The sequence below is a fragment of the Juglans microcarpa x Juglans regia genome, chromosome 5S (genome assembly GCF_004785595.1).
Source record: "Juglans microcarpa x Juglans regia isolate MS1-56 chromosome 5S, Jm3101_v1.0, whole genome shotgun sequence".
Classification (NCBI taxonomy): domain Eukaryota; kingdom Viridiplantae; phylum Streptophyta; class Magnoliopsida; order Fagales; family Juglandaceae; genus Juglans; species Juglans microcarpa x Juglans regia.
In genome coordinates, this window is record NC_054603.1 from 17,357,984 (window position 1) to 17,372,614 (window position 14,631).

The window sequence follows — 14,631 nt, forward strand, 5'->3', positions numbered from 1 at the left end:
ATTTGTGACCTTCTCGCCAGGTATATTCAGGCACACGACATCTACCTGATGGGACCCTTCCTAGTTTCGCAAGCAATCTACTGACCATCAAGTCTTCCCAAACTCTGTAAATCAAGCTGCTTATTATTGAATCTTCCATTTTAGATAATTTTGATATTCTTAGGATAATTTCCGTTTATGTTAAAATCTATCTTTAGAAACTATTCTCCAGATTTTTAGGCTAGATTGTAGCCGCATTTATTTTGTTTCTGGATTTGAGTTTTAACCTCTATTTAAACCCGTCTTGTGGGATGAATAGGGAGTTTTGGTTCTTAAACTTAGTTTTAGTTTTAGTCTTGGTATGAGTTAGGGTGTTCTGAATCAGAGTCGAGAGCTTTTATCTTTTAGAGTTTGAGTTTGAGTTTAGAGTTCCAGAATTTATTCTTGAAAGGTTCTTTTGAGAAGGCGGAACTGGAGGGCAGAGGCGAGAGCCGCATGCCTTATCAACTGACTTCAACAAAGAACACCAGTTTTATTTTTTTTCTTTTTAATTTAATTATGACTAATTGTATTTCTAGAGCTTTGATGTAACCTAGCATTGAACACACAATTTATATTTTAAGTTATTTTATTTTCAATATTTTCATGATTGAGAGTTTATTATTTGTTCTTAATACTTACAATTTTCTAACTAACTATTGTTCGATCTTTTATATTGCAATGAGACCGAGAGGTCATTTATGATTAAAACTCTAAGATTAAACACCGTTAGTTGAGCGAAAGCATAGATGCTTTACCAATACTAGTATGATTTTCAAGAAAAATCGAAAAAACTTGATGAGTCTCCAATTAGTTAAATTCACATAGAGATATGGAGTTATTAGTTGGAGATATTTTTGTTATTGTTCAAGAGAAAATATTGAATAGTTAAGAAATTTTTATCATCAATTTGGGATAATTGGGATTCGATAACAAGGAAGAATAAACTGTATGTGATTTGTTAAGTGAAGTCAAACACTCTAGATGTATGTTTATTGTCTTTAAAATCTTAATTTTTATGCTTTTGTCTTCAGTTTAATTTAGATAATTCCTTCTTCAAATTTCAGTTTTCCAAATAGTAATTAATTTAGTCAACTTCAATACTCAATAGTATAATTATTCCTTCTGGGTTCGATAACTGTTTTCTTTAAAACACTTCACTACTTGTTACGATTATGTGCATTTGCAGATATATGTCTTCACGAACAATGCGATTGTTGTTCTTTAGGACGTTGTGATTTTATTGATCATGTATTGGTCTCAGGGGAGATAGTGGCACAAGTCTAGGAATTTGCTGAAACATAATTGGGAATTCCACTTTTGATGACACTGTCTTGGTGGGCACGGGTGCTGCACTAGTTTTCTTTTGCCAAAAAGTCATCTCAACGTGGTGTCCTCATTGGCATATTACCATGTATTATCACATGGTAGTTGTGGTTACAGCTGTAAAGCATGGATGGAGGGAGTTTCCGAGTCGCCGAAGAGTGTTTGGCTGGCAGTCATGGTGTGGTTGCGAAAGCTATCCGCCATTCTTGTGAAGAGTAGGTCCCTCTCCCCTATTGATAGAGCAGTTCTCCAAGCCTTGGAGAAACCTATCTGTTAAGTGAAGAGTATAAGATCCAAGTTGATTTTCTGCAAGAAACCAGCTGAGGGTTGTTTCAAGCTAAACGTGGATGGGAGTTGTAGAGGGAACCCTGGCAACTGTCGTGGTGGAGGGGTGATAAGGGACGGTTTGAGAAACTTTATCGGAGCTTTCTCTGCACATTTTGGTCATGGCACAAATAATATGGCAGAGTTGCGTGCATTGCTAGTGGGAGTGCGCATGTGTAAGGACTTGGGTTTCACACAGGTTGAAATTAACTGTGATTCAATGGTGGTTGTTAACTGGGTGTTGGCTAGGAAGTGTTTGCTATGGTACCTCTGGGATTACTGGGATGAGATCCTATCGCAACTACATGGACTTCAGTTTTCCATTGCTCATCAATATAGGGAAGGCAACACCTCGACAGATTTTCTTGCACGTCAGGGGGAAGAAGAAGAGGAAGGAAGATACACAGATTGGCACTCTCTACCAAGGCCTTTGAAGGGTATGCTCAAAGTGGATAAACTAGGGCTACGAAACTTTAGAAATTAAGGTTTTTCGATTATAAACAGATTTCAATTTGGGTTGATATGGTTTTTGGTTCCTATTTTTCATATGTGTATTCAGATAGGCTTGTTAGATTGTTTGTTTGTTTTATTGGTTTTACCTTATTGTATAGGTTTGTTTTGATTTTATTAGATTTGATGCATGGGATGATTTTATTTGATTATCTGTAAATCTCATATGGCCTATTTGTCACCATGGCTTTCCTCCTCGACAAGCGAGGGCTTTCAATAAATAAATAAAAACAATAATAACTATATAACTATATAAATCATCCCAAGGGTTTGCTTTTAACCCTTGGGGTCCCGTCCTCTTTATGAAAAAAAAAGAGTTAATAACTATATAAATCACTATAATATATATTATAGTATATAATATTATAGCAAACCCTTGGGATACTATATTATACTAGTATTATACTATATTATACTAGTATTAATATAGTATTTCTAATATACACTCATAAAATATATTATAGTATATAATATATATTATGATATACCATTGTTCGAACGGTAGTACTTTACGTTCGACTTGTATAGGAACATTTGAAGGTTTTTTTCCATTGGCAAGTCATGTTTGAATGGTGATGTTCCTTTGCTGACTTGGTGATGGACTCTCCCCAGCCTCACCCTAAGGTTTCGGTTCCTTTTAGGGCTCATAAAATAGTGGAAGGGGAGGTGTGTGTAATGTTTTCAAAAGATGAGATTGGTAGATCTGCTGTCCCATTTCAATACTCTTTGGTGTTGAAATTCTTATGGAAAAGGCCATCTTTAGATGTTATTCGCTCATATATTCGGATAAGATGGGGATTGATTAAACAACCTGTGGTTTCGACGATGAACAGGTCGAGAAGTGTTTTATTCGTTTGACATCTGAAGAAGATTTTGTGAAAGCATTTGCATGAGAATCATGTGAGATTAATGGGATTCCTTACCGTCATTTTCACTGGAATACTGAATTTCTTGAGGATCAGGAGCCGGTGAGGGTTCCGGTATGGATTTTCTTGCTAGGGCTACCACCAAATTTTTTTGATGAACGCTTTTTACGTAGCATTATGGCGCCTATTGGTCATTTCCTCAAGAGAGATAATCCTACCAAGTGCGCGACTCAAATAGATGGGGCATGAGTATGCATTGAGATGGATGTGTCTAAGGAACCACTGAACGCTTTGTGGATTGGGACTCCTCGAATTCCTCAGAGTTTCCATCAGAAGATTGAGTATGAAACATTGCCCACGTATTGCATGCATTGTCATGCTCAAGGCCATAATATCCGTATGTGTAATTGGGGTGGGAAAAAGAGGGAGGAGGCAAGGAAGTAGAGGAAGGAGGTTCCAAAGGCAGATCCTTTATGGATTCATAAGGATCAATCTACGGGTAAAGCAAAGGTGTTGTTGATTGGGGAGTCGTGTAAAAAGAGGGGCGGTTGTCAGGGGATCAAGCTAAACCGATCGACTTTTAAAATGTAGTGGCGGAGGTTGAGACCACGATAAAAGGAAAAGAAAAAATAGGCTTTCTAGAGAATTTTAATGAGACTTTCAAGACCCAAGACACAGAGTTTGTTCCTCTTTATATTTGGAAAACAACATTCCAGTTGGGATGGTGGATCAATGCCATGTTCCAGTTGAGAGTTTGGACATTGGTGGAATGGAAGCGCAAATGGAAGATGGTGACCAGTCCTGATTGATGCCGGATCACTCTGTGGTACAAGATCAGTCTTTACAAAGGCCTTTTTTGATGCAGAGGGGCTTGAAAATGTGAGCATTGAAGAAATAGCTAATATGCAGATTGAAGTATCCTTTGAACCACAAACTGATCTGCAGGTGGCTGATGTGGAATATGAGCATAGGCATCTTGATGTAAGTCCAATAAGGGAGGATGGTTCTGAGGCCAAAATTTGTTCAGATACAGAGAAGGGTAAAAGATTGGATCATTTGGCAAAGGAGAAAATGGTTTTTTCATATTCAGAGTTACAACAGGAGAAAACTAGTAGTATCAAAGAAATCAAGTTAAGGTGTTCCACAAGGGTTAAAAGCAAACCCTCTCGAGTTAATCTATGAATTCTTCATATCTTTTCTGGAATGTGAGGGGTATTGGTACATCGAAGTGGCGTCTAAAGCAGTTAGTTTATAAATTTCGTCCTAAAATTTTTGTCATTGTGGAACCAATGTTGGATCAAGCTCAGATGGTAATATGGAAAGATTGACTAAATTTTGCTGACTGTTGTTCTAATGTTGTAACTGGGGGTAAATTGTGGATGTTCTAGCCACAGGCTACTAAGTTGACAATGTTGAGTATGGGTGATCAATATATTTCAGTCATGGTAAAAGAAAATATGAAAGAGATTTTTTTCACTTTTGTTTATGCGAAGTGTTATTATCAAGAGCATAGGAGGTTATGGGATACTTTATTGGCTGTAACACCTCGTATTTTAGTATATTTTTAATTGAATGGTTATTTTATTAATTTAAATAATGATTCTTTTGTTTCAAGTTTAACAGATTTTTCGATGGTTTATTTTCATGATTTTTAATTTGCGAAAATTAATTTGATATGCTTTCTTAATATTAATTATTGTTATGCATTTCAATTGTTCTTTATTTTAAATTAGTTTATTGTTGGGTTTAATTATTTTATTTTCATTTAATCACTACGTTTAAATTATTTTATTTAACTTGTTGTTTTGAAATATTTTTCGTTGGATCATTTGTGTGACCCAAGATGTGAGGATTGTACCTCGTTTCTTTCCCCCACTTTTTATTTTTCCTTTTTTGCTTTTCCTCTTTTTCTTTTCTTCTTCTTTTCTTTTTCTCCTCATTTATTTTTCTCCTCTCTCTCTCTTCTCCCACTCTCAAAGTCCCTCTCTCTCTCCTCGTCTGTGCGTCGTCCTCCACCCAGTGCAGCCGTACGCCGTCATGGCAGTCACCGCCGCTCCCAACCTCTTCCCCACTAGCTGGCGACCACCCCCCTCTGTTTCTAGCCCCTCTCGTGCCGCCGTGAGCCCCCATGCACAGTTTCAAACCGCAGCACTCCTTGTGTTCACGCATCGCCGTTGCGCCGCCATTGGCCACCATCTCTTCATAACATCACCGGCTACCCCCCAGCTACCTAACCCACCCATCCTCAGCTCCGATCCGCCACCTGTGAAGTCAATCCAACTTCATTTCTGTTTTGGCCTTTTTGGACTTCAACCGCCCTCTACGCCGCTAGCCGCGGCCAACCACCACCACCATTAGCCTCACCAACATCCCTAAACCCCTCCCTTGTAATCTCAAGTCTTCGTTTGTCCCCGTTCAAAATCTAGCATTTTGAGACCCACGGCCATAGTGCATTTTGCACTGTTACGCTGTCTTGCTGCCACTTCTAGCACCTCCGTGATCCTTCGAAAATTATACTATAGCACTGTAAGTATTTTTCCTAAGAGCTTTAATGATTTAAATGTATTTTTACACTAACTCATTTTTACTGTGATTTGGTTGGATGTGCCGGATTGAGTCCGAGGAGTAAGGGGGTCTGATGGATTGGAGGATGGAGTTGTTGTGTGACTAGTCTATTGTGATCTGTTGGTTGTTGGATATTGTGTCGTATCATGTACATTGCATATTTGCACACATGTTCATGTTTGTAAATGGAAAATTGGGTTTTCGCAAGATTGCATACATGTTCATGTGTATATTTGAAAACTGGGTTTTCATGTGAGAAAATGTTTTTGGGTGGGTGTGTATCATGACCCCAAGCCGAGATGGGGCATTATCTCGGTAGAGCTCCTTTGGTCACTCGGGAGCGGAATATACTCAGTGACGTCCCCTGGGTTGTCGTTGGGCGACAATGGGATCAGACGAGATGGTAACGCTCTCGTGCCGACTCCGTGGCCCCTCTGCTAGCGGAGGTTAGATGATGCTTGGCCATGAACATGCTGGGCGCAGAATTGGGCATCACTTGTTACGAAGTCACTGTACGGTCGTTATCCGTGGTGTCACGAAGGGAGCCAAGGTGTGCAGATGATCCCTATGGGAGATCATGGTGCATACGGTTAAGATGGATTATTTGTTTGGGCCATTTTCTAGGAAAATGGCGGGAGAATGTTTTGTGGAAATATTTTGGGCCAAATGGGATTTAGGCGTGCGTTGAAAAACATTCATTTTTAGGAAAAATGTTGTTTTGGGTCTAATGCATATTTTATCATATGCATGCATAATTGTCTGTTGCATTAATACATTTTTATTCTCGATGGTTGTTTGAATTATACTTACCTGCAGTACTGTTTTATGGTAACGTAGATTTTGATGCAGATGATGTTGAGGGTGAGCTTGAGGATTTGGCTCTGCCAGAGGAGTGATATGGGATCACTCGTTTATGTATTTAGACTTTGTATTATAGTTTTTGGATAACTATATAACTTTTTTTAAACGTTTTACTTATGTAAATTTGTATTAAAAATTCTGATACTAGTTGACTTACTTAAATTATCTGTTGCGTTATTCATTGTACACTGTTGCATGTACACACACTTGGCACTATCATTGGGATGCGTGATCGTGTTGTCATCATCGGGGCATCTTGATTTCTGAGTTTCCGTACATGTCAAGGGCGCCACATTGGCTCTTAGCAATCAGCAGGTTCCATGGGTGGTGATTGGTGATTTTAACATAATTAGGAATGATAATGAATGACGTGGGGGTAGATCTCTGGAACTCCCTTGGGCGAAATGGGTATGGCATGCGGCTATTCCTACGAATATTTCAGTAACCATAGGGAAGGCTATGCATGAATGTGTAACATCCCGTATTTTAGTATATTTTAATTGAAGAATTATTTTTATTAATTCAAAAATTTATTCTCTTGTTTTAAAATTGTCGGATATATTTAAATGGTTTATTTTAGTATCTTTAAATTGTGAAAATTAATTTGTTATGTTTTCTTAATATTTCTTATTGTCATGTATTTAAATTGTTCTTTATTTTAAATTAATTGATTGTTGGATTTAATTATTTTATCTTCATTTTATCATTACGTTTAAATTATTTTATTTAACTTACTGTTTTGAAATTATTTTTGTTGGATCATTTTTGTGACCCAAGATGTGAGGATTGGACCTCATTTATTTTTCCTCACTTTTATTTTCCCCCTTTTTCTTTTCTTTTTCACCATTTCTTTTTCTTCTTTCTTTCTCTCCTCGTGGCGCGCGACCGGCACTCTCCCTCTCCGCCCGTTTTCTTCTCTTCCCCAGCCCACCGCCGCGGCGCTGCCGTAGCCGGCACCACCCCTCCCGTTCGCTTCCCCTCCCTCCGGCGACCACCTCCCTCTAGTTGCAGCCTCCCTCGCACCGCCGTTAGCCACCACGAGTTCCTCAAAGCCGTGACATTCCTTGCGCTGTTGCGCCGCCATCGCGCCACCTCTGGCCACCATTTCTTCACCACTTCATTCTCAACCTCCTAGAAACCAATGCACCCATTCCCAGCTCCGATCTACCACCAATGAAGCCTATCTATCTCCATCTCTGATTTGGGCATTTTTTGCTTGAAACCACCCTCTACGCTGCCACCCACGGCAAACCACCACCACCACAAGTCTCACCGACATCTCTAAGCCCTACCCTATCAATTTCGGGTCTTGGCTTGTCTCTGTTCAAAAGTGGATTTTTGAGACCCACGGCCACAGTGTAATTTGCACTGTTACGTTGCCGTGCCGTCACTTCTTGTAGCTCCGTGATCCTTTGAAAATTATATTATAACGCTGTAAGTATTTCTCCAAAGAACTATCGTGATTTAAATATATTTTTGCACTAACTCATATTATTGTGATCTGGTTGGTTATGCCGGACTGAGTCTGAGGAGTTCGGGGGTTGGATGGATTGTGGACAGAGTTGTTGTGTGTTTGGTTTGCATTGTTAGTTGTTGGTATGGTGTTGTTCATGTACATGACATATTTACACGCATGATCATGTTTGTAAAGGAAACTGGGTTTTCGTGTAATTACATGCATGTTCATGTGTTTATTGAAAACAAGATTTTCATGTTTTAAGGATCTTTGGGTACGTGTGTATCATGACCCCAAGCCGATATGGGTATTATCTCCTGGAGCGCCTCTGGTCACTCGGGAGCGGAATATACTGAGTGACGTCCCCTAGGTTGTTGCTAGGAGACAACGAGATCGGATGAGATGGTCTCGTGCTGACTCCGTGGCCCCTCTGCTGGTGGGAGCTAGAGGATGCTTGGCCATGAATGCACTGGGCGCGGAACTGGGCATCACTCGTTGCGTAGTGGGTGCTTGGCCATGAACGCGCTGGGCGCGGAACTGGGCATCGCTACGAAGCCAGGACGTGCGGATGATCCCTAGGGGAGATCATGGTGCATATGGTTAATGGATTAATAGGCTGTTTTTTGGAAAAATAACGTGTGTTGAATAAAGGATTTTTTATGTGATTCATTTTCTGCGAAAATGATGTTTTGTTGATTTGGTCATTTTCTCGGAAAATGATGGATTATTATTTTTGGGCCAAAATAGAATTTTGGCGTGTGTTGAAAAATATCTATTTTCGGGGAAAATGATATTTTTGGATCTGACGCATATTTCATCATATGCATGCATGTTAGTTGCACCAATATGTTTTTATCTCATGGTTATTTGGTTTATACTTACTTGCGGTACCATTCTATGGTAACGCAGATTTTGATGCAGAGGAGGATGAGGGTGAGCCTGAGGTTTCGGATCCGCCCGAGGAGTGATTGGGAACACTCATATTCTGGTTTGAGACTTGTATATATTCTATTTGAGATGACTGTATAATTTTTTAAAAATGATTTGTTTCGAATATTTGTATTTAAAATTCTGGTACTTAGTAGACTTATTTATATTATCCGCTGCATTGTTTATTGTACACTTTTGCAAGTTGCACACACTTGAGCACATTTCGTTGGGATGCGTGACCAGTGTTGTCATCATCCTTACGTCACGATTTCCGTATTATTGTACTTGGGAGTCGGGGCGTCACAGAATGCTTGGCTGTTGATGATAGGATTGAAAAAGTGGCCATTCAAGTAACTTCAAGATGTGATTGTTGTGCTTTCGGTGCATATGAGGATATGAACCACGTTCTTGCAACAGGTGAGTTTGCAGAGAAGATTTGGAGTATTTGCTTTACACGGTTGGGCATGAGGTATATGGCTGGGATAAATTGGCGAGGACGAGTGGAATGTTGGCATTGTTATGCTAGAGGGTAATCACAAAGGGGCCAACTAATTGGTATTATTCTATCGGTGATTATTTGGAGATTATGGTGGTGACAGTGCAAGGCGAGGATGGAAGGGGTGTTTGAATCTGTAACGTCAGTGTGGTGTTGTATATAGCATTGGGTCTCCTGGATTGCACTGAGGCTCAAGGCGCCAAAACTACTTTCTCGGCGTGATGAAGAAATCTTGAATGACTTATAGCTACCAATTAAAGCTTCGATGTTGTTGGTTATGACGCAAGTACGTTGGTCAAGGCCAAAAACTGGTTGGTATAAATTAAATGTGGATGACAGTTCGTTTGGTAATCCAAGTCCTTCAGGTGTGGGTGGTGTAATTAGAAATGATAAAGGTGAGTTTATGTGTGGCTTTGCAAACTTTACATGTCATAATTCTAATAATGCGGCTAAAGTGTTGGATTTACTATATGGTTTATGTAATGTTCGTGATTTGGGTGTGTGAGAGGTGGATTGAAATGGATTCGATGTTAGTAATTAATTGGTTGTAATAAAAAAGATGTAGCTTGTCGTATTTCGAGGATTACTAGGATGAAATTTTGAAAATACTTGACAGGCTCAGATATTCTATGAATCATTCTTATAGAGAGGCTAATGCGACCGCGGATGGTTTGGCTCGTAGTGGAGCAAAGGGTTGCAATGGATTATGGTTTTCATTTTCAGATCTCCCTTTGGCTATTAGAGGTATTATTAGACTAGAGAAGATAGGATGTCCTTATATGAGGATTGCTCATTCATACGTATAGTTATTTTTGGATTGTTTTTATTTCTGATTTTTAGGCCTGGGCTTGGATTGTTGGAAAATTTGATTCCCAGGTGTAATGTTTGTTTTCCACGGTATTCCTTTGCCATAAGGGTTCCTTTTAATAAAATTGGGGTAGTGCCACTCATGGACAAGTGGTCTTGTAGTCACATTTGAATGGTGGCTAGGGTTTTTGGCTCATGCTAAAATGGTGGCAAGAATTTCTCCTGCCAATCTTTGAGCATCGGATTAAAGTTTGAACGGTACTTTGCTACCGTTCGAACAATGTCATGAAAATTTTGTTAGTAGAAGAAATTTTGCACAGAACAAATTTTAATGTTCAAATGTAAATGTGAGGGACTCAAGCGCTATATGTTTTAAAAGGTCGTGCAGGTGAAGACTTTTTTCGCCGTAATAAGCATTATTTTAATTGGAATGACAGCGTTTCAATTCAAAGAACTTGTTACAACGATATTTTGTCACCGTAATAAGTTCCAAAATTCTAAACCTAGGTTAAATATTGCAGATCACTAATAGTGCCGCACACTACTCATTATATACTTCTTATTCCATTTGCAGAGAAAGCTAAGGTATTGAGTGGCTTTTTTCTTCAAAATTTCAAAGAGAGAGAGAGGTAATCACACTTGGGTTAGAGAGAGATAAAGAGTGAGAGAGATAGAGATAGAGTAAGTCAAATTGAAGGAGAGTTGGAGAAAGGATTGCGCATGAATTTTTCCAAGAGACAATATTGGTAAATATATATATATATATGCACCTTTTACTCATGTTCTTCACTGAAAATTTTAGATATTTACTAATTTTATTTTATCCCCTAAATGTGGTATAGGTATTTTGTTGTTTATTGCATTGCTTGGAATTGCATTGAAGGTAAAATTTATGATTTCTACTTATTATAATCTATATCTATGTTGTTCGTTTGTATTGTCCATGATTTGTGAGGTTGTATTTATGAATAATCACTGTATTTTGAAGAGTATATTTGTCGATGTTGTTCTGCGTTGAGTCTAGAAATGGGATTGCAATCGTTCGAACAATATTTGTTACCATTCGAATGTTCATTCTGCGTTTGAATGTACATTATATACGTTTGAATGTGAATTTCCATTACAGAGTACATAGATTGCTCTAATTAAATTACTAATGAAATTTTAAAAATGTATTTTAAATCATCATACAATTGAACATCATAATAATAAACCTAATGAGAGTATAATTAATACTTAAAAACATAATAGACAATAGGAAGTTAAATATCACAATAGAACAACATAATAGTAAACTATAATTAATTCTTAAAAACATGTACTCCAGTGAGTAAATACACTAATAAAAAATATTTGGTTAGAAGTTGTTAACATAATGAGAGTAATACTTAACAAAATACTTAATATAAAATAGACATATACAAAATCTAATAATTTAAAATTTAAAATCATAATGCACAATTGATTAGATTTAAGAAAATCATAATGCACAATTGATTAGATTTAACAAAAAAAAAAAATACCAGAACTATAAAATTATCTTCTGTTTGATATATTCTCGTATCCTGAATTGTTGTTTTGTATTACTCTCGTGTATTTTATGTTGCATCGAAATAAACCTTAGACCCATTCGAGAGTTATCAATCCCATTGAACAGTTGATTGAGAACTCTTTAATTTTCCAGAGTGAACAGTTTGGGATTGTAAGATCATTATCGCAAACTATCCAGGTGTATTTGTTCACTTCCGACACTATGGTTTTGGTAGAGTCATCCCCTGTTGTTATCCGAATATGCAATTTCAGTGATGGTACATTGACGTGTTACTCGTCTGTAAATTTGAGTATTATGCAAGAATAATTCATGATTACTAAAAAAAATCAATTTCCATGAATTCTCCTTAATTCTAGGTTATACTAGGATTGCACATCATCTTCATGTGGAAGAACGAGATGGAGGAAATAATAATAATAATTGTTACCTAAATTAACCTAATATTAAAAATAAAGTAAAGTTGGAAAAAACCTAAAAATCATAAAATTAAAAGAGAGGGTGGCCACCTTAGGCCCCTGGTCTGGGCCGCCCTGATTTTATCACTTCCAGCTATATATATATATATATATATATATATATATATATATATATATATGGGGCTTTCATTGATCAAGAAAGACTAGATGAAGGTATGTTATTTTATAAAACTTTTTTTACAAATTTTAACAAATGAGAATGCTTTTCAATTTTGGCAGGTGCTTAGATATCATGTTATCTATTTTATTTTATTTTTTTTTGTTATTATTTTATTTTATTTTATTATTTTTTGCCATTTTCTCTGTATGCTGGTTTGCAAATGACGAGCACAATAATGATATCCTATATATATCCTATATATAAGCACAAAGGTTTATACTTGAATAAATAGAGAAAGCCTCACTCAGTAATTCACTCCCCCCTTTTCTTCATTTTTCTTATCTACTAATGTCATTGTCAATATAAATAAAGTCTTCGAAAATCCTCTATTGACTTTATTTTTGGTTTTGTCATAGCTAGTTGTTGGGCATAAAACTTTAGAATAAATTATGAGTTCATTCCCAAATTTTGGGGGATGGAAAATGACTTATATGCACATATAAATGATATGAGTTCATTCCCAAATTTTGAAAAAAAAAAAAAGAAAAAAAAAAGCCACATTCATTGTCTAAGCTATCAGGCCAAACTCGAGTCTTAGAGATGCTCTGGCTAAATTCTTGAAGATAATCTAGTAGATATGAATATTCACATGCACGGAATTCACATATCATGTTAATACTACGATACACTAGTGAATGAGATGAGATGCGAATTTGTCAATAGTAGTAAGATGGGATGTTTTAAGATGTTTGAAAGTGTTTGTGTTTTAAGATGTTTTGGAATGAGATGAGATGAGATGAGATGGGATGAGAATGATTTCCAAACATCCCTTTTAAATTTAAATATGTAGTATGCATTTACACGGCTTTACACTTGAAAGGAAGCCTCGCTATGCATTAATTATTAAATATGACAGTTATGTAACGTTTAAGCGTGACCATATATACTGGCCATTTTGGTTCTAAAACACTGAAAAGTACATGCCCAATCACAGTAGGGACTTAATCAGGAATCCATTGACCAAGGTTCTAGATTATTGTCAAGCTTTTCTCTTGGTCTAAAACATATGTTCAAATTTAAAACTTTGTTTCAAAATTGCATTTAGATACCTCCAGCATCCAGTAGCAAGCTTATTAATTAATGAATAACTTATCCAATTACCCATGGTTAACGTCGTGGTTTTTACTTGTTTGTAAATGAATCCTCCAACTTCAAAGTTTTCACATTAGTCTCCATAGGAAACCTATAATATGAATCTATATTATATTTTTCATGTATCCTCGAAAATGCATTGTTTTAATTTTGTAAAGGACCTCTTTCGATGAGAAAAACTCGCAAATATATTTCTTTGCAATATGAGACTTTTTCGCGCGATCATAGCTAGCCGCAAAAACTTATTTCTGTCGCTAGATGTGACAATAAATGTGTGCTTCTCGCTAGAAAAATTGCCGCAAAAATTCCTCCCCGCAATAATTAACGATAGCTTAACATCTTTTGCTGTCAAATTTGATCCTTTATTGGCAAAAAATAATTGCCAAAAAAGGGTCAGAAATTGGTTTTCATGGCTCAACTATTGCAATATATGACATACCGACGATAGAAAAATGGCAAAAATATGTATTTGCAGTGAATACATGGACTTTTCCGACGACTTATTGTGGTTGAAAAAACATTTTTCATGTAGTCGTTTGAATATTTCAAATTTTACGATGCAATAATATATTTTCAACTTTTCACACAAACAGTAGCTGATAGCTTCTTTTTATTTAAGGCACTTAGGAGTGGAGTTTTACAAAACGAATAGCATCATCATACTCGTAGAAATATTTAAAATTTTATGGTGTAACAAAAAGTTCCGAAATTTTTGGGTTAATAGAAACACTCGGGAAAGCGACGCGTGGCATCCGGTTCAAATAGTTATCAAATCGCCGAGTAGAATGTGGAAATCCACTTATAATCACTAGGATTGCTTTTTGGTTGGGCACATGGCACTATCCTAGCCAGTCATATGATAGGTTTAGGTCACTGATCACATGGAGGACAAAAGCGAAGGCTATGAAGGATAAATCAAGCCATGTGATCATGCTATTTATGCCAAATACTATTGCATTCAACCAAAATACTATTTTATCAACCAAAAATGGAGTTTCAACCCTAATAAAAACCCAAATCTTTGAGAGTCAACCGAAACCTTAAACTTGGTTTCCAAACCCTAAAGCACCCGGTTTTGTTCAAGTCTTTAATCACTTGATTAAATCACTTTCATATGCTATTAACCACTCAAGTATACACCATTACACCTTCATACACTCTCTTACACCTTCGTAATTACATTTGACCAAGA